At 38.7% G+C, this 13,535-nt stretch overlaps 1 protein-coding gene across 3 annotated transcripts in view; it reads right to left on the reverse strand.

The window, feature by feature from the left end:
• NIBAN1 (niban apoptosis regulator 1) overlaps positions 1-13,535 on the reverse strand; it is a 172,131-nt gene that overhangs the window by 47,588 nt on the left and 111,008 nt on the right. The gene's annotated exons all lie outside the window — the stretch shown is intronic.

Below are 13,535 nucleotides of genomic sequence, written 5' to 3' on the forward strand. Positions count from 1 at the left end.
CTAAAATATAGTAGGGGAAAATCTTCAATTATTATTATTTTTTAAAATGAAAAATAATTCTGGCAAACTAGGAAAAATTTGACGAAAGACATTTGGGGGAAAAGCAACAAATACGGTGTATTCTAAAAAATTTTAAAGTAGGGAAAAAGTGATAACTGATTGATGTAGAACTGAGAAAAATCATATTTCAGCCACAATCATTGCACCTATGGCCTAATCCCTATCATATATTCACTCACTCACCAAACACTGGTTGAACATGTTCTATGTATGAGTCACTATGAAGAATTCTCTGAATAGAAGGGAAAAAGATTTGGTTCACAGGCATGAAGTTTAGTGTAGGAAATAATGATAAATCCACCATCTCCTCACCATTGTATCCCCAGCACCCCAAACAACCACAAGGCAGATGTTCAATTTAGTAAAAGTGGTACAAAGAATGGCTAATTATCCATAAGACAATAAAGGGTGTAATAAATGCTATCAGAGAGAGCAAAGGGCCATGGGAGTTAAGAAGGGAAAGGAGTCTCTCTGGTTTGGGATGGGAACGTTTTCCTGGAACAGGGAGCTAAGTGGACATGGACAGGTTGAATTGCGGCAGGTGGCGGGTGTTCAAGGCAAACGGAGGGGCATGATCCAAAGCAAAGAGGCAAACCACACAGAGCACACACGAGCTGTCCTCACCCAACAGCATTTCCTGTTTTCAAATACCTGAGCTACGAAATCTTCAAACCTACCTGCAGAAAGGGTTTTTAATTTATATTAAGTGCAGATATAAAATTATGTGTATGAGGCACCGTGCAAAGGACTGAGGACAGAGACTGGCACTTGTGGCTTCTCTACAGCTGCTAGTAGCTTTCCTTCCTCTCCTTCACTCAGTGTCCTAACTGCAGCCTTGAGCTTACTTGGCAGGAAAAGCGCACATTACAGGCATACCTTGGAGATACTGCGGTTTGGTTCCAGACCGCTACAATAAAGCAAATATCCCAATAAAGGGAGTCACATGAATTTTTTGGTTTCCCAGTGCATATAAAAGTTATGTTTACACTATACTGTAGTCTATTAAGTGTGCAGTAACATTATGTCTAAAAAACAATGTATATACCTTGATTAAAAAATATCTTATTGCTAAGAAATCCTAACCATCATCTGAGCCTTCAGTGAGTCATAATCTTTTTGCAATAGTAACAACAAAGATCACTGATCACAGATCACCATAACAATAATAATATAATTAATAATAATAATAATTAAAAAGCTTGAAATATTGCCCAAATGTGACACAGAGACATGAAGTGAGCAAATGCTGCTGGAAAAATGGCGCCAACAGACTTGTTTGATGAGGAATAGCCACAAGCCTTCTATGTGTAAAAAATGCAGTATGTGCAAAGTGCAATAAAGCAAAAGCACAACCAAACAAGGTTTGGCTGTACAACACTCTAGTGTATCCCCATTAGTGTGAGTCTGGTCTTTAAAGAGTTTTTATAATCCTCCACTGAATATGACATGTAATAAGTTAATACTTTCTAAAGTAATTTATAAATTAATGCAATTGCAATTGGAATTCCAGCAGGCATTAGGGGATACTTAGCTACAATGAGTGTGAATTCATAAAAAAGACTATATGCCTAAAGTAGTCAAGAAAAGTATAACATGAATGAATTGTAAGGGGAAACTTCTCTTATCAGATATAAGAACATACAACAAGGGCTTCCCTGGTGGTGCAGTGGTTGAGAGTCCGCCTGCCGATGCAGGGGACATGGGTTCGTGCCCCAGTCCGGGAAGATCCCACATGCCGCAGAGCGGCTAGGCCCGTGAACCATGGCCGCTGAGCCTGCGCGTCCGGAGCCTGTGCTCCACAATGGGAGAGACCACAGCAGTGAGAGGCCCGCGTACAGCAAAAAAAAAAAAAAAAAGAACATACAACAAAAATCTACCGTAATAGAATCAAAATCACATTAACATGGGAATAAATAGATCAATGATAAATAAAAGAGAATATTTAGATAACCTAAAGATTATATATATAATGTTATATGGCAAAGATAGTAGCTTATTCAATTATTCAGTGGGGAAGGTTAGATTTAATAAATGGTGCTGGCACAACTGGTTATCCACTAATATACATATATACAAGTGATTTTCAGGAAGACTAGAGATTTAAATATTAAAAATAAAGCAATATAAAAACTTCAAGAAAAATCAAGGGAAATTACATAATAAGCTAGGGGTAGGGGAAATATTAACAAAGGCAGAAAATCCAAAAGCCATAAAACAAAAGATAGACATATTTGACTGTATAAAAATGAGACATCTTTGCATGGCAAAATATATCATAATTAAAGGTTAATGACAATATGATTAAATTGCTCCCAAATTCCTACATAGGTCCTTGATGTATTACATCTAATCTGAAAATATCTTGTTTACATTTATTTCACAGCTTTTCCTTCTTTAAAACTTGTAACTCCTTTGAGAGAATGTGGGTGACAAAATATGTTAACTGTATTATCAGTGCTAATAAATTAGATTTTTTCACTTTTCTTTGGATTATCTGGGGGGGGGGGTTCCATTCCAGACACATGTGTGTCTCCTATTGTAATCATAGTTTGTAACTGTAAACTGACATGTTCCTTTTGGTGTCTGTAATCCTGGTTCATTTAAGAAAGATTACTATTAAAAAAAAAAAAAGGAAGATTACTATTACAGAAAGTGTAAAATTTTCTCAAAAACTTTCCCTATGCCTCTGTAGAGAAAAACATCTTTAAATAAATGTGAAATATTCTCATTTTTGAAATATGGGTGGCAAAGCCCCCAATATGATTGGCTAATGACAACAGATAAATGATGAATTTGAGAAAAATGTTTTTAATGAAGAGATAGAAAAGAGTTACTATCTGCAGATGAATGGATAAAGAAGATGTGGCACATATATACAATGGAATATTACTCAGCCATAAAAAGGAACGAAACTGAGTTATTTGTAGTGAGGTGGACGGACCTAGAGACTGTCATTCAGAGTGAAGTAAGTCAGAAAGAGAAAAAAAATACCGTATGCTAACACATATATATGGAATCTAAAAAAATAAATAAATAAAACAAATGGTCATGAAGAACCTAGGGGCAGGACAGGAATAAATATGCAGATGTAGAGAATGGACTTGAGGATACGGGGAGGGGGAAGGGTTAGCTGGGATGAAGTGAGAGAGTGGCATGGACATATATACACAACCAAATGTAAAATAGCTAGCTAGTGGGAAGCAGCCACATAGCACAGGGAGATCAGCTTGGTGCTTTGTGACCACCTAGAGGGGTGGGATAGGGAGGGTGGGAGGGAGGGAGATGCAAGAGGGAAGAGATATGGGAACATATGTATATGTATAACTGATTCACTTTGTTATAAAGCAGAAACTAACACACCATTGTAAAGCAATTATACTCCAATAAAGATGTTAAAAAAAAAGGTTATTATCTGAATTTTCACAGAGCTCTTACAAGAAAATAACCAAAATAGAGAGTGGGGGTAGAGAACAAATGAATGAATGAATGAATGAAAATGGTCAAAGAACATCGATGGACAATTCACATAAAAGTAAATTCACAAGGCCAATAAATATTGGATAAGATGCTTAGACTCACGGGTAGTCAAAGAAAGGGCACTCTAAGTATCAAGGAGATTCACTCCCCCTGCCCCCATCAGTTTGTCACAGCAGAAAAAAGAGCAAAAAGGCCTATCAGTGACAGGAATGCAGAAACAAGAGTGCTCTCATATGCTGTAGAAATGTGAAATTTTACAATTCATCAGAAAATTAATCTGGCAACATCTACTAAATTAAAAATACATTTACCTTTAAATTTAGTAATTCTACCTCCTTTTCACTGCCTCAGAGGAAAAAGAACAAGAGGATACATGCACAAGGATATCTATTTCATCATGAATTATAGTGGTAAAGCAGGAAGCAAAGTTAAGGCTGTCAATAAGAGAATGGTTGAATAATGTAGGTCACAAACCATGAAACATTATTATATGGCCACTAACTAATGAGTCATAACTATGTCAATTGACTTGGATAGATTTCCATGAGGCCCTATTGAGTAAGAAAAACAAAAATGCAGAAAAGTATGTATCACATACTTTTAATACAGTCTTATTAAAAAAAAACAGTGACCACAAAAACCCCTATAATGTATGTATGTATATGGAGAAAAATATGGAAAGATACATATAGGGTTTTTAATATTGTTTACAGAGAAATGAAGAGAATAGGACGGAGAGAGCAAACAAAAAAGCCTAGAATTTATGATACCCAATTCATGCATTTATATAAACTTATATATGTCTTTTTTATATATAGATGGATAGATAGATGAGAGAATTTTAAATAAAATAAAACAAAAAGGAGGAAACATTTGTCTCAAAAAAATCATGTAGTTCACTAAAGCCCTCTGCTGCCTGCAAATTGGTCCTCCTCCCACCCACGTTTATCAATGCTGTTTTCCACCATGTGATCCTGGGTAAGGCACCCAGCCTCCCTGTGTCCTTATCTACCAAATGATGGCGGTGGAGCACATGATCTCAAGGTTCTCTCCAGCTTTGGCATCATCATCTGATGCCTCTGAAAACACAAGTCTATATCTGTATTTCCCAGGTAACCATGTGCCTACAGAAAGGGTCAGAAAGCAGAAGCAGACTATACCCCACTACCTGATTTCTGTTTTAACCGTTCTCTTTTTAAAAATTTTTCTTGACTAGGTAATCAGGCCAATGCTTATTTTCATGTTGCTGTGAAACCGTCACCACGGTGTGCAAGCGGGCTCACTTGCTGTACACTGCTGATGTGCTTTGCAGTGTTCACTGAATTTCTGTCGGATGACTTCTGGCCACCAAATAGGCATTTTAAGGGAAGTGCTGGGTGCCAGTTTCATGAACAGCACGGTGAGAACTCCATTGCTCAGCAGGGAACTGAGGCCTGGAACTGGAGGAGGGACAGCTGAGCAGAGTGCGTGCGAAGTAATCAGGTTTCACTGTTGTCACCCCAACACCTCACGGTTCTTCAGATGATAATCAATCAGCACCCATGTGCTCGGCACATCAGAGTCATAGGAAACTGGAACCAAAGCTGGAAATTTAGGGCAGAATGGGCTAGGGTGAGATGGCGGTGGGAGGAGTGGACATCAGAACAGGGACTATAGACAACAAATAGAGAGACAGAGAGACAGAGAGAGAGAGACAGAGAGAGAGAGAGAGACAATAAGAAAAGGTTACAAGAATTGGCCCTCTCTGAATAGCTGAAAATAAACCCAAGTACTGTTGTGTTGGGTGGGGTTGGACTTAAAGCTACAGGGTTAATACAGGCTGGAGTTGTAGACTGAGGAAGCAGTAAGGAGGAAGGCACGCCTCGATGGGCATTCACAGATACGCAAAGCTGCAGGCAGTTGGGAATACGCAGTGAAGTTCAGTAAGAAGCACACGCCCCCTAAATATAGCATTGGGAGAGGGAGATGTGGCAAAACCCTCAAATTTAAAAAAAATTTAATTTTGTGAACATGCTAAAAATTTCAAAATATTATAACATCAATTTCAATCATTGCAAAATTGTGACTTAGATGTCACCTCTTTTATTTATCCTCAGACATCATGAAAAAAATGTGTTTATTAGAATAGAAAATGAAAAACTGTGAATACTGTTTATGGGATGACATTACAAACACTGATGTGTCATTTTATGAAAATGTTTTTGTATCTTAAAAATAATTATAATGTATGATATGTATTCAGCATTTACTGTATGTCAGCCATTGTACTAAGTACTCTTCTGCATTATTATCTCATGGAATTTTCACAGTAACTACATGAGGTCAGCACTATAAGTACTTCTCTCTTACTGATGAGAAAAGTGAAGAGTAATAAGGGTAAATAACACAGCACATAAGTGAAGCTCCTAAGTGGTAAAGCCAGTATTTGAATTCAAAATAATCTGAGTCCATGTAAAGCTCACATCACCATGCCATAACACTCTCCACAAATAGAAAATCCCCTTGAATTATGCAATGTCAAGTTTCAGAGAAAGCTTTTTTGCTTAAAGCCTACTTCATGAAGAGACATATGCCATCACGTCCAAAAAAAAAAAAAAAATTGTGCCCACAAACATTTCACTCATGCAAAGTCTATGGCCCACATTGTCTGAAAATGCATGGGTCAAACTAAATATCACAGCTCTTATTTTCAAGTATTTTCTAGACCAGGGGTCAACAAGCTTTTTCTGTAAAAGGCAAAACAGTAAATGTTTTAGGCTTTGAAGGCCAAATCGTCTCGGTCACAACTACTCAATGCTACCATAGTATTGCGAAAGCAGCCATAGGATACCTAGGTGAACAGTGTGGCTGTGTTTTACACAAAAACAGGTGGCGGCCAAATCTGTCCTATAGACCATAGTTCGCCAACTCTTGCTTTAGACCACACGTTCTTCAAGGCTAATTTGCCATGTTACTTCTTCAGAGAATCTTTCCCTTGAACCAACCTAAATCAAGCCCTCTATTAAAATGTTTGGGTGCATCTTTTACACACACATCTCAATTTGTAATTTTTTTCTTTATTATTACTAGTTTGTAACCTCTAAGAAGGCAGGGGTCATATCTGTTCTGTATACTACAAGTGCTCAAAATAAAAAAGGTGCTGAGTACCTGTTGGCAGAAGGAAGGGAGGGAGAAAGAGGGAAGGAGGAAGGAAGGGAGGGAGGGAGGAAGGACGATGGCAGCTTCTCATACTTAACGTGCTTCTGCGTTCTGGAGTGGAATTAGTGTGCTTCAGAAAGCCACCTTCCCCTGCACCACTCTGACTAGCACTGTGCAGTCTTTTTTTTTTTTTTGCGGTACGCGGGCCTCTCACTGTTGTGGCCTCTCCCGTTGCGGAGCACAGGCTCCGGACGCGCAGGCTCAGAGGTCATGGCTCACGGGCCCAGCCGCTCCACGGCACGTGGGATCCTCCCGGACCGGGGCACGAACCCGTGTCCCCTGCATCGGCAGGCAGACTCTCAACCACTGCGCCACCAGGGAAGCCCCTGATCCTTCTTCTTTGTGACAGAAGATAGTTGAAGATTTTTTTCCTCTCCTCAATCATTGTGAGTTTTCTCATCACACAACCTGGTTTCCTGACCTCGTACTATTCATCACCTCTCTGAACACACTCCAATACGTTGCAGCAGCAAGAACACAGATCTATGCATGAATCAGGCTGAGCTATTTAATAGTCTTGTGACCTTAAACAAATTTCTTTGTTTTCCATGAGTCTCAGTTTCTTCATCTGCAAAATGGGGCTAAAAATGAAGTCTCCTTAGTATTGTCATGGGGACTGAAAGACCATATATCAAGCACCCAGTACATTGTCTGGCCTGGCTGACATTATTCCACTAAAGCTTTATGGAGAGGATAGGGGTTCAGAAACCACTTCAATGTGAGAGAAAAGTCTGTGCAGGTGAAGAAATGTTCTTTGTGATCTTCTTTTGTTAAGTTACTTATTCAAAAGTGACTCTACCAACTACAATTACCAATGTAACTGTAAAGGATTATATGTAAAATGACCACCAATGTACAAAAATAATTTTTTTAAACAAAAAGAAGGAATATTTAATGGGGCACAACCAGCAAAACAATTAACTTAATAGCACAATGCAACAAATTTCACTTTGCTTGGCCAGTCTTAGTAGTCAAGTAAGATAGATTTTCATGAATTACCCAAATAATAAGCTAAAAGTACTCTTCTATACCAAGAATAAAGACTAAACAGGAATCATAGGAAGTGATAAGGAACATGAGAAAAAGTTGCAAAGTTGATGCACCTTTGGAGAAATGGAAAATAATCAAATAATTCATAGTCAAGTGGATAGTCAAGGAAGAAAGCTGAGTCTTCCAAGGAAATTGCCTTTGCTGTTAACACAAATAAAATGTACCTTCCTCCCAACACTCTGGATAGCTTTAATAGCTACTCATCATTTTCAGACACTTCTTCAAATAATGACCTCCTCCTTAAGGTCATTCATTCAGTTAAAAATAAGAAAAGAAAATGTGTGCATGACTATTCTACCCCAGGCCTGGGGCTAGCGCTGAAATGCAACAGTAGATGGGCACTGGCCCAGCCTCCAGGAGCTTCTAATTTTGGGAGTCAGGCAAGTAAGCAGTCAGTGATGATATAATGTAGTTAGTACTGGGAGGAAAGAAAGATGGACAGACTGGAAGAAGGATATCAGAAGGGCTTTCATCTAGCCCTTATAAATTAAGGAAGGCTTTCCAGGGGAAATAGCACATAAGCTCAGGCCTTCAGAAAATGAAACTAAGGAATCCCAAGTGAGCTACTAGCCCAGGATTTATTCCTAAGGCAGAAAGAAGCAAAGGCAGTGAAAATAGTGTTGTAATTCTAGGATATATTCTTTGGAGGAAAATTAAGAAGACAAGAAATATAATTTCAAGATTATAATGTGTAACAGTCCATTTATTTCCAATTGTTAGCTCCCTATTATAATATTTCAATTTCAAATCTGCTCCTTTCTCTTCAGTTATGAAATTCACATTTCTAGGAACATCTTAATTAGACCATAAGTGACTTAGATTCCTAACCTGGTAAAAGGAAAATTGTTTGAATAGCGTAGTACCATGTTCAGTTAAAATCACCAAATATGGAATTAGAAATCAGAAGAGGAACCAGAAATGGAAAAACTTTAGACCACTTCTCTATCCAATGGCAACTTACTCATCTATGCTGGGAATTTCCCTATACTTCATCATGACCAAAGCCAACTATAAATGTCAATCAACCTATCACAAAATTAATGATATTCAAGATATTTAGAACTTTCTGGCAGTCCTAAGAAGGTTTTGTTTGCACGGTAGCTATAGAAGAAATAATTGAAGTTTTGCACTTGTTTCAGCCAACAAGAATTCAATTTCTTTTCCATTTTAATGTTGCTCATTGACCAGCACAAATGCAGGTAAATTGATTTATTTTAAAGTCAAACACTAAATGTGATGACCTACATCTGCACAAAAGATACACAGTGCAGCACCTGTACTAAGGCTGCGACATCAGTGAGCCCAACCAGAAAGCTGGGATGTAGCCCCCATTACACACGGCACACACACACATTCTCACACACACACACATTCACTCACACACACTCACACACACATACACAGACTACACATATCAAAAGTGGCCCAGCTGTAATACTGAATGCGCTTAATGAATGGCCTTGTTGCAAAATGTTGTGGTTTCTGACTAGGGTACATAGTGCCAGGAAGTACGGCTCACTCTATGTTAAGCTTCTGCTGACAAGAAGTGCTAGATGGATGCAAACTACCTATGTTCTCGGCAAGAGTGACTCATTACATTGCCAAAAGGAGTCTACAACTTTGTGGAAAGGCTTTTGGTGCTCAAAACTTGAAAATATCTAATTTGATGTCTTAACGACTGGAGAAAAACAGAAGAGGGGAGACCTTCAACTACCATCCTCCTCACAAGGAAGTGAAGAAGGAAAGGACAATGGCTTAGATGTCTTACAGAAGCACATTTGGGCTGATTCGCCATGTTCTCGGGAACCGAACCACTTCAAGTTGGGCAGGAGTGGCCTTGAAATGAGATGGAATGAGGTAAATTGATGTTCCTGGTCGACTTTCCAATTCTGTTATTCCACCTGTCCTTGACAGTCAGAAGAAAATAATTCCAAAACTCTCCACTATTGATTGAATGGGCTAGCCTTACAATGGAGCCTTGCTTATAAGCAGCAGCTGTATGTTTTTGGTTTGTTTCCTCCCACCAGCACCTAAGACAATGTTCTGGATATGGTAGGCACTTAATAAGGTTTTTTTTGTTCCAATTTTTGCCTACCTCATCACTTAAGGTGTCCTTTATCCCTGGCATATATGCACAAAACTAGAAGAAAATTGGTTACACCAGTCCGGCATTTGGGCAGTCCTCTACCTTCTATGGAAAGCTAGGGAAGGAACAGAGAAGTACAAATGAAGAGAAGTCTCAGTTCTTTTCTTAGTTGGTACTTGCATAACTCATGCCCTGATCTCCCACAGGAAAGGGAACTTGGTAGGGAGTGGCTTGGTCAAAAATGTTCCTCCCTGACTTCCTTCTCTTTCACTCCCTTTCTAAGCCCCTTAAAATAGGAATGTCCCACTAACAGGCAGACGGTGGTCACTTGAAGCATAATTTGTGGTCTCCAAAAGAAAACACTAAAAACATATCAGGTCAAGTCAGGACTTCCCTTCAGCAAAAGCCAATATAGGAATCCAGCTGGCATAAGAAAATGCTGAAAGGAAAAAAATATATAAAGGCTAAGTACTTAAAACATAAGGAGATGGTAACACAGAAGTACCATGAATTTTCATTTTCACCCCTGCACTATACCCCACAAAATTATTCTCAGCTGTATATTTGCATAAGCCAAGAAAATTCTGACTTTGGAAGAGCATTTTTATAGTACACAGTTTACCATGGGAACACCCATCTGGGTTAGGACACAACTTCATGCTTAAAAGCAAAGAAAAGACTGAACTTCTGTATCTCAATTGCCACCTGAATTTCAACAGATGGACAGAAGCTCACTTCCCTCTTGGATAGATATTAGGAAATTAACCACGCTAGTATGGTGCAGTGAAAAGTGACTAACCTCAAATCATCTGGGCCTGAATAAGGAATTGGACTAGATTTTTAAAATAGCAGCTAGTCAAATAAAAAGCACACAATAGGTGCTTAATAAGTACGTGCTCACTGAGAAGCCACAATGGTACAGAGAGATAGAGCGTGGACTTTGGAGTCAGACTGCCTGGGTTTAAAATCTTGTACAAATTACTAGCTGTCTTCCTGGCTGCCTCAGAATCCTCATCTATAAAATGGAGATGTGATGATAATGGTGTCTACCTTACAGGACTCTTGTGAGGGTTAAATGAGTTAATACAGTGGTTTTCCAAGTATGGTCACCACACCAGGAATATCAGCGATACCCAAGAACATGGTAGAAATGCAAATTCTTAGGACCTAAGAATTTGCAAATTCTTAGGATCCAATTCTTAGACCTATTGATTCATGAACTTTGGAGGTGGGGCCCAGCAATCCGGGCCTTAACAGGCCTTCCAGGGGATTCTGATACCACCAAAGTTGGAGAATCACTGAATTTATGCCTGTAAGCAAACAGCACAGTTCCCTTTTTTCCCAAGCTCACGGGAACATTCGGGGAGCCCTCAAGACCATTAACATTTAAAGGCAACAACTAGGCTAACTCAAGTTTTCAAAACCCAAGGTTCCTCTCCTCTTGTGAGAGGTGCCTTCCCTATACCCAGAGGAAGGAACTTCCTTATCCCCAAAACAGGGGGACACCAAGAAGAATCCGAACAAACAGACCATGCTAAGGTTCCCCCAGTTTACTGAACTTAGCTCATATCTTTTCATGACTTTCCACTATTCATCACACTTAAAAACACTCAGGTTTAACCGTTTCTTCAGGTCTTCATTTCCTTATGAAGGTTCCCATGTCATCTAAAACTTATATTAAATAAATCTATAAGCTTTTCTCCTGTTAATCTGTCTTCGTCAGTCTAATATTCAGAGCCAGCCGGGGACCCTAAAAGGGTGGAGAAAAGCTTTTTCTCCCATACAGTAGTTAGAAGAAGAGGACACAGGCAGAAGGGGATAGAGTCCATCTTTTAAAGGAGATCATCCACACACACATACTCAAGGTACAACTTGGCAGAGGGAGCTTTCATGTAAAATTGGATAATTCAGTAGAAAAGAAAAAGGCTCACATTGGGAATGTAAAACTCAGTAAGTAAATAAAATACATCCCAGTTTTACTTGCTGTTAGATTTAAGATAATTTTCAAAAAGGAAATTCTATGAAGTTGTAGTACCCTAACTGAAATATTATAAATGGTTCAATTTTATCACATAATTGCTAAGCACATTGTGGCCCTTCTCTGCTTTTTAACTATTAATTGAATGTCACTTCAAACACTGATTTCATATTATAAAAATCCTAACTATCAGGAATGTAATTTAAGAAAAACAAAAATTAAGTTGCTTAAAGCAAAATATCTTACATTTTAGAGGAGACCCTAGGCAGTAACCATTCTCTAACTTTGAAGGGATGCTGGTTTAGAATACAGATTTCTGGGTTCCACTCCTCAGAGATTCTCATTTAGTAGGTGTGGGGTAAAGCCAGGGAACCTGAAATTTTAAGTCTCTTCACCTGCACCCTGATCCCACACCAGGTCATTCAGGGACAAGTGGTTCACAGACCACATTTTGAAAAACATGGCTAAAAATCCTTGTCTACAGATAACCCTAAACAAATAAGAGCTTCAGATTAAGCAAAGTTTTCGGAGCTGAGACTTAACCCTTTATATACAGGAAAGGTTTGAACTATTCTTAATGGAAAGCTTCGTAAGATGTAGTTCACATTTTTCTGTCATCTTACCCATAGCATATAGGGTATAATTTAATCTTGATGACAGAAGACTTTATGATTATTGTCATGGCTCATATGTGCTATAGTTGCAGACAGCATTCAACAGAGTTGACCAAAACACTGATTCCTAAAGTGGTCCCAGAACTTGAAAATATTCTAAGTGTCAGCTTTAGCTTTTAAGTCTTTTCCCCAAGGGCAAGGAGGCAAATGTACAGCTGCAGAACCTCAAGAGCAATACAACATGGTTGCAAAATGAATGGGGCTTAAAAGATGGAAGTGGCCTTTGTAAAACTGCTATTAGTGACAATTAACTTTTGAACACTGTTCAAATTTTCTGTTGGTATCCAACAATATGGTAGGCTCTCTAACCAATCCTCTAACTGAAAATAAAAATATGTTGGATAAATTACACCGTAAGTAATATTTTTAAATGCCTTAATGAGCTGGCAATAAAGTAAGTAATCTGTTATGGGTTGCACTGTGCTCCCCCAAAATTCATATGTTGAAGGTCTGACCTCCAGTATTTTAAAAAGTGACCTTGTTTAGAAATAAGGTCATTGTAGAAGAAATTAGTTAAGATGAAGCCATTCTGGGGTTGGTTGAGCCCTAATACAACGATTTCCTTATAAAAAGGGGAAACTTGGACACAGACATGCACATAGGGAGAATACTTTGTGACGATAAAGGCAGAGATAGAAGTGATGCTCCTATAAGCCAAGGAGAGAAGCCTGGAATGGATCCTTCCCTCACAACCCTCAGAAGGAACCAACCCTTCCAACATATTTTTGCCTCCAGAATGATGAGACAATAAAGTTTTGGTGTTTTAAGCCACTTAGTCAGTGGTACTCTGTTATATCAGCCTTAGCAAACTGATACAAAACCCAAAAACAGTCCTAGGAAACTAATATAAAACACCAAAATGTAAGCCAAGCCTTGAAGCCACTTTTAGAAAAGGCGCTATTAGACCTAATGCCCTTACTATCTTTAAGCTAATAACCTTTAGCTACTCTTTTCATAGCCTCCCAGGATGCTGAGGACCACCAACAAAGTCCCAATCTGTCACTGGCAAAAC

This window comes from Phocoena sinus, chromosome 1, assembly GCF_008692025.1.
Source record: "Phocoena sinus isolate mPhoSin1 chromosome 1, mPhoSin1.pri, whole genome shotgun sequence".
NCBI lineage: Eukaryota > Metazoa > Chordata > Mammalia > Artiodactyla > Phocoenidae > Phocoena > Phocoena sinus.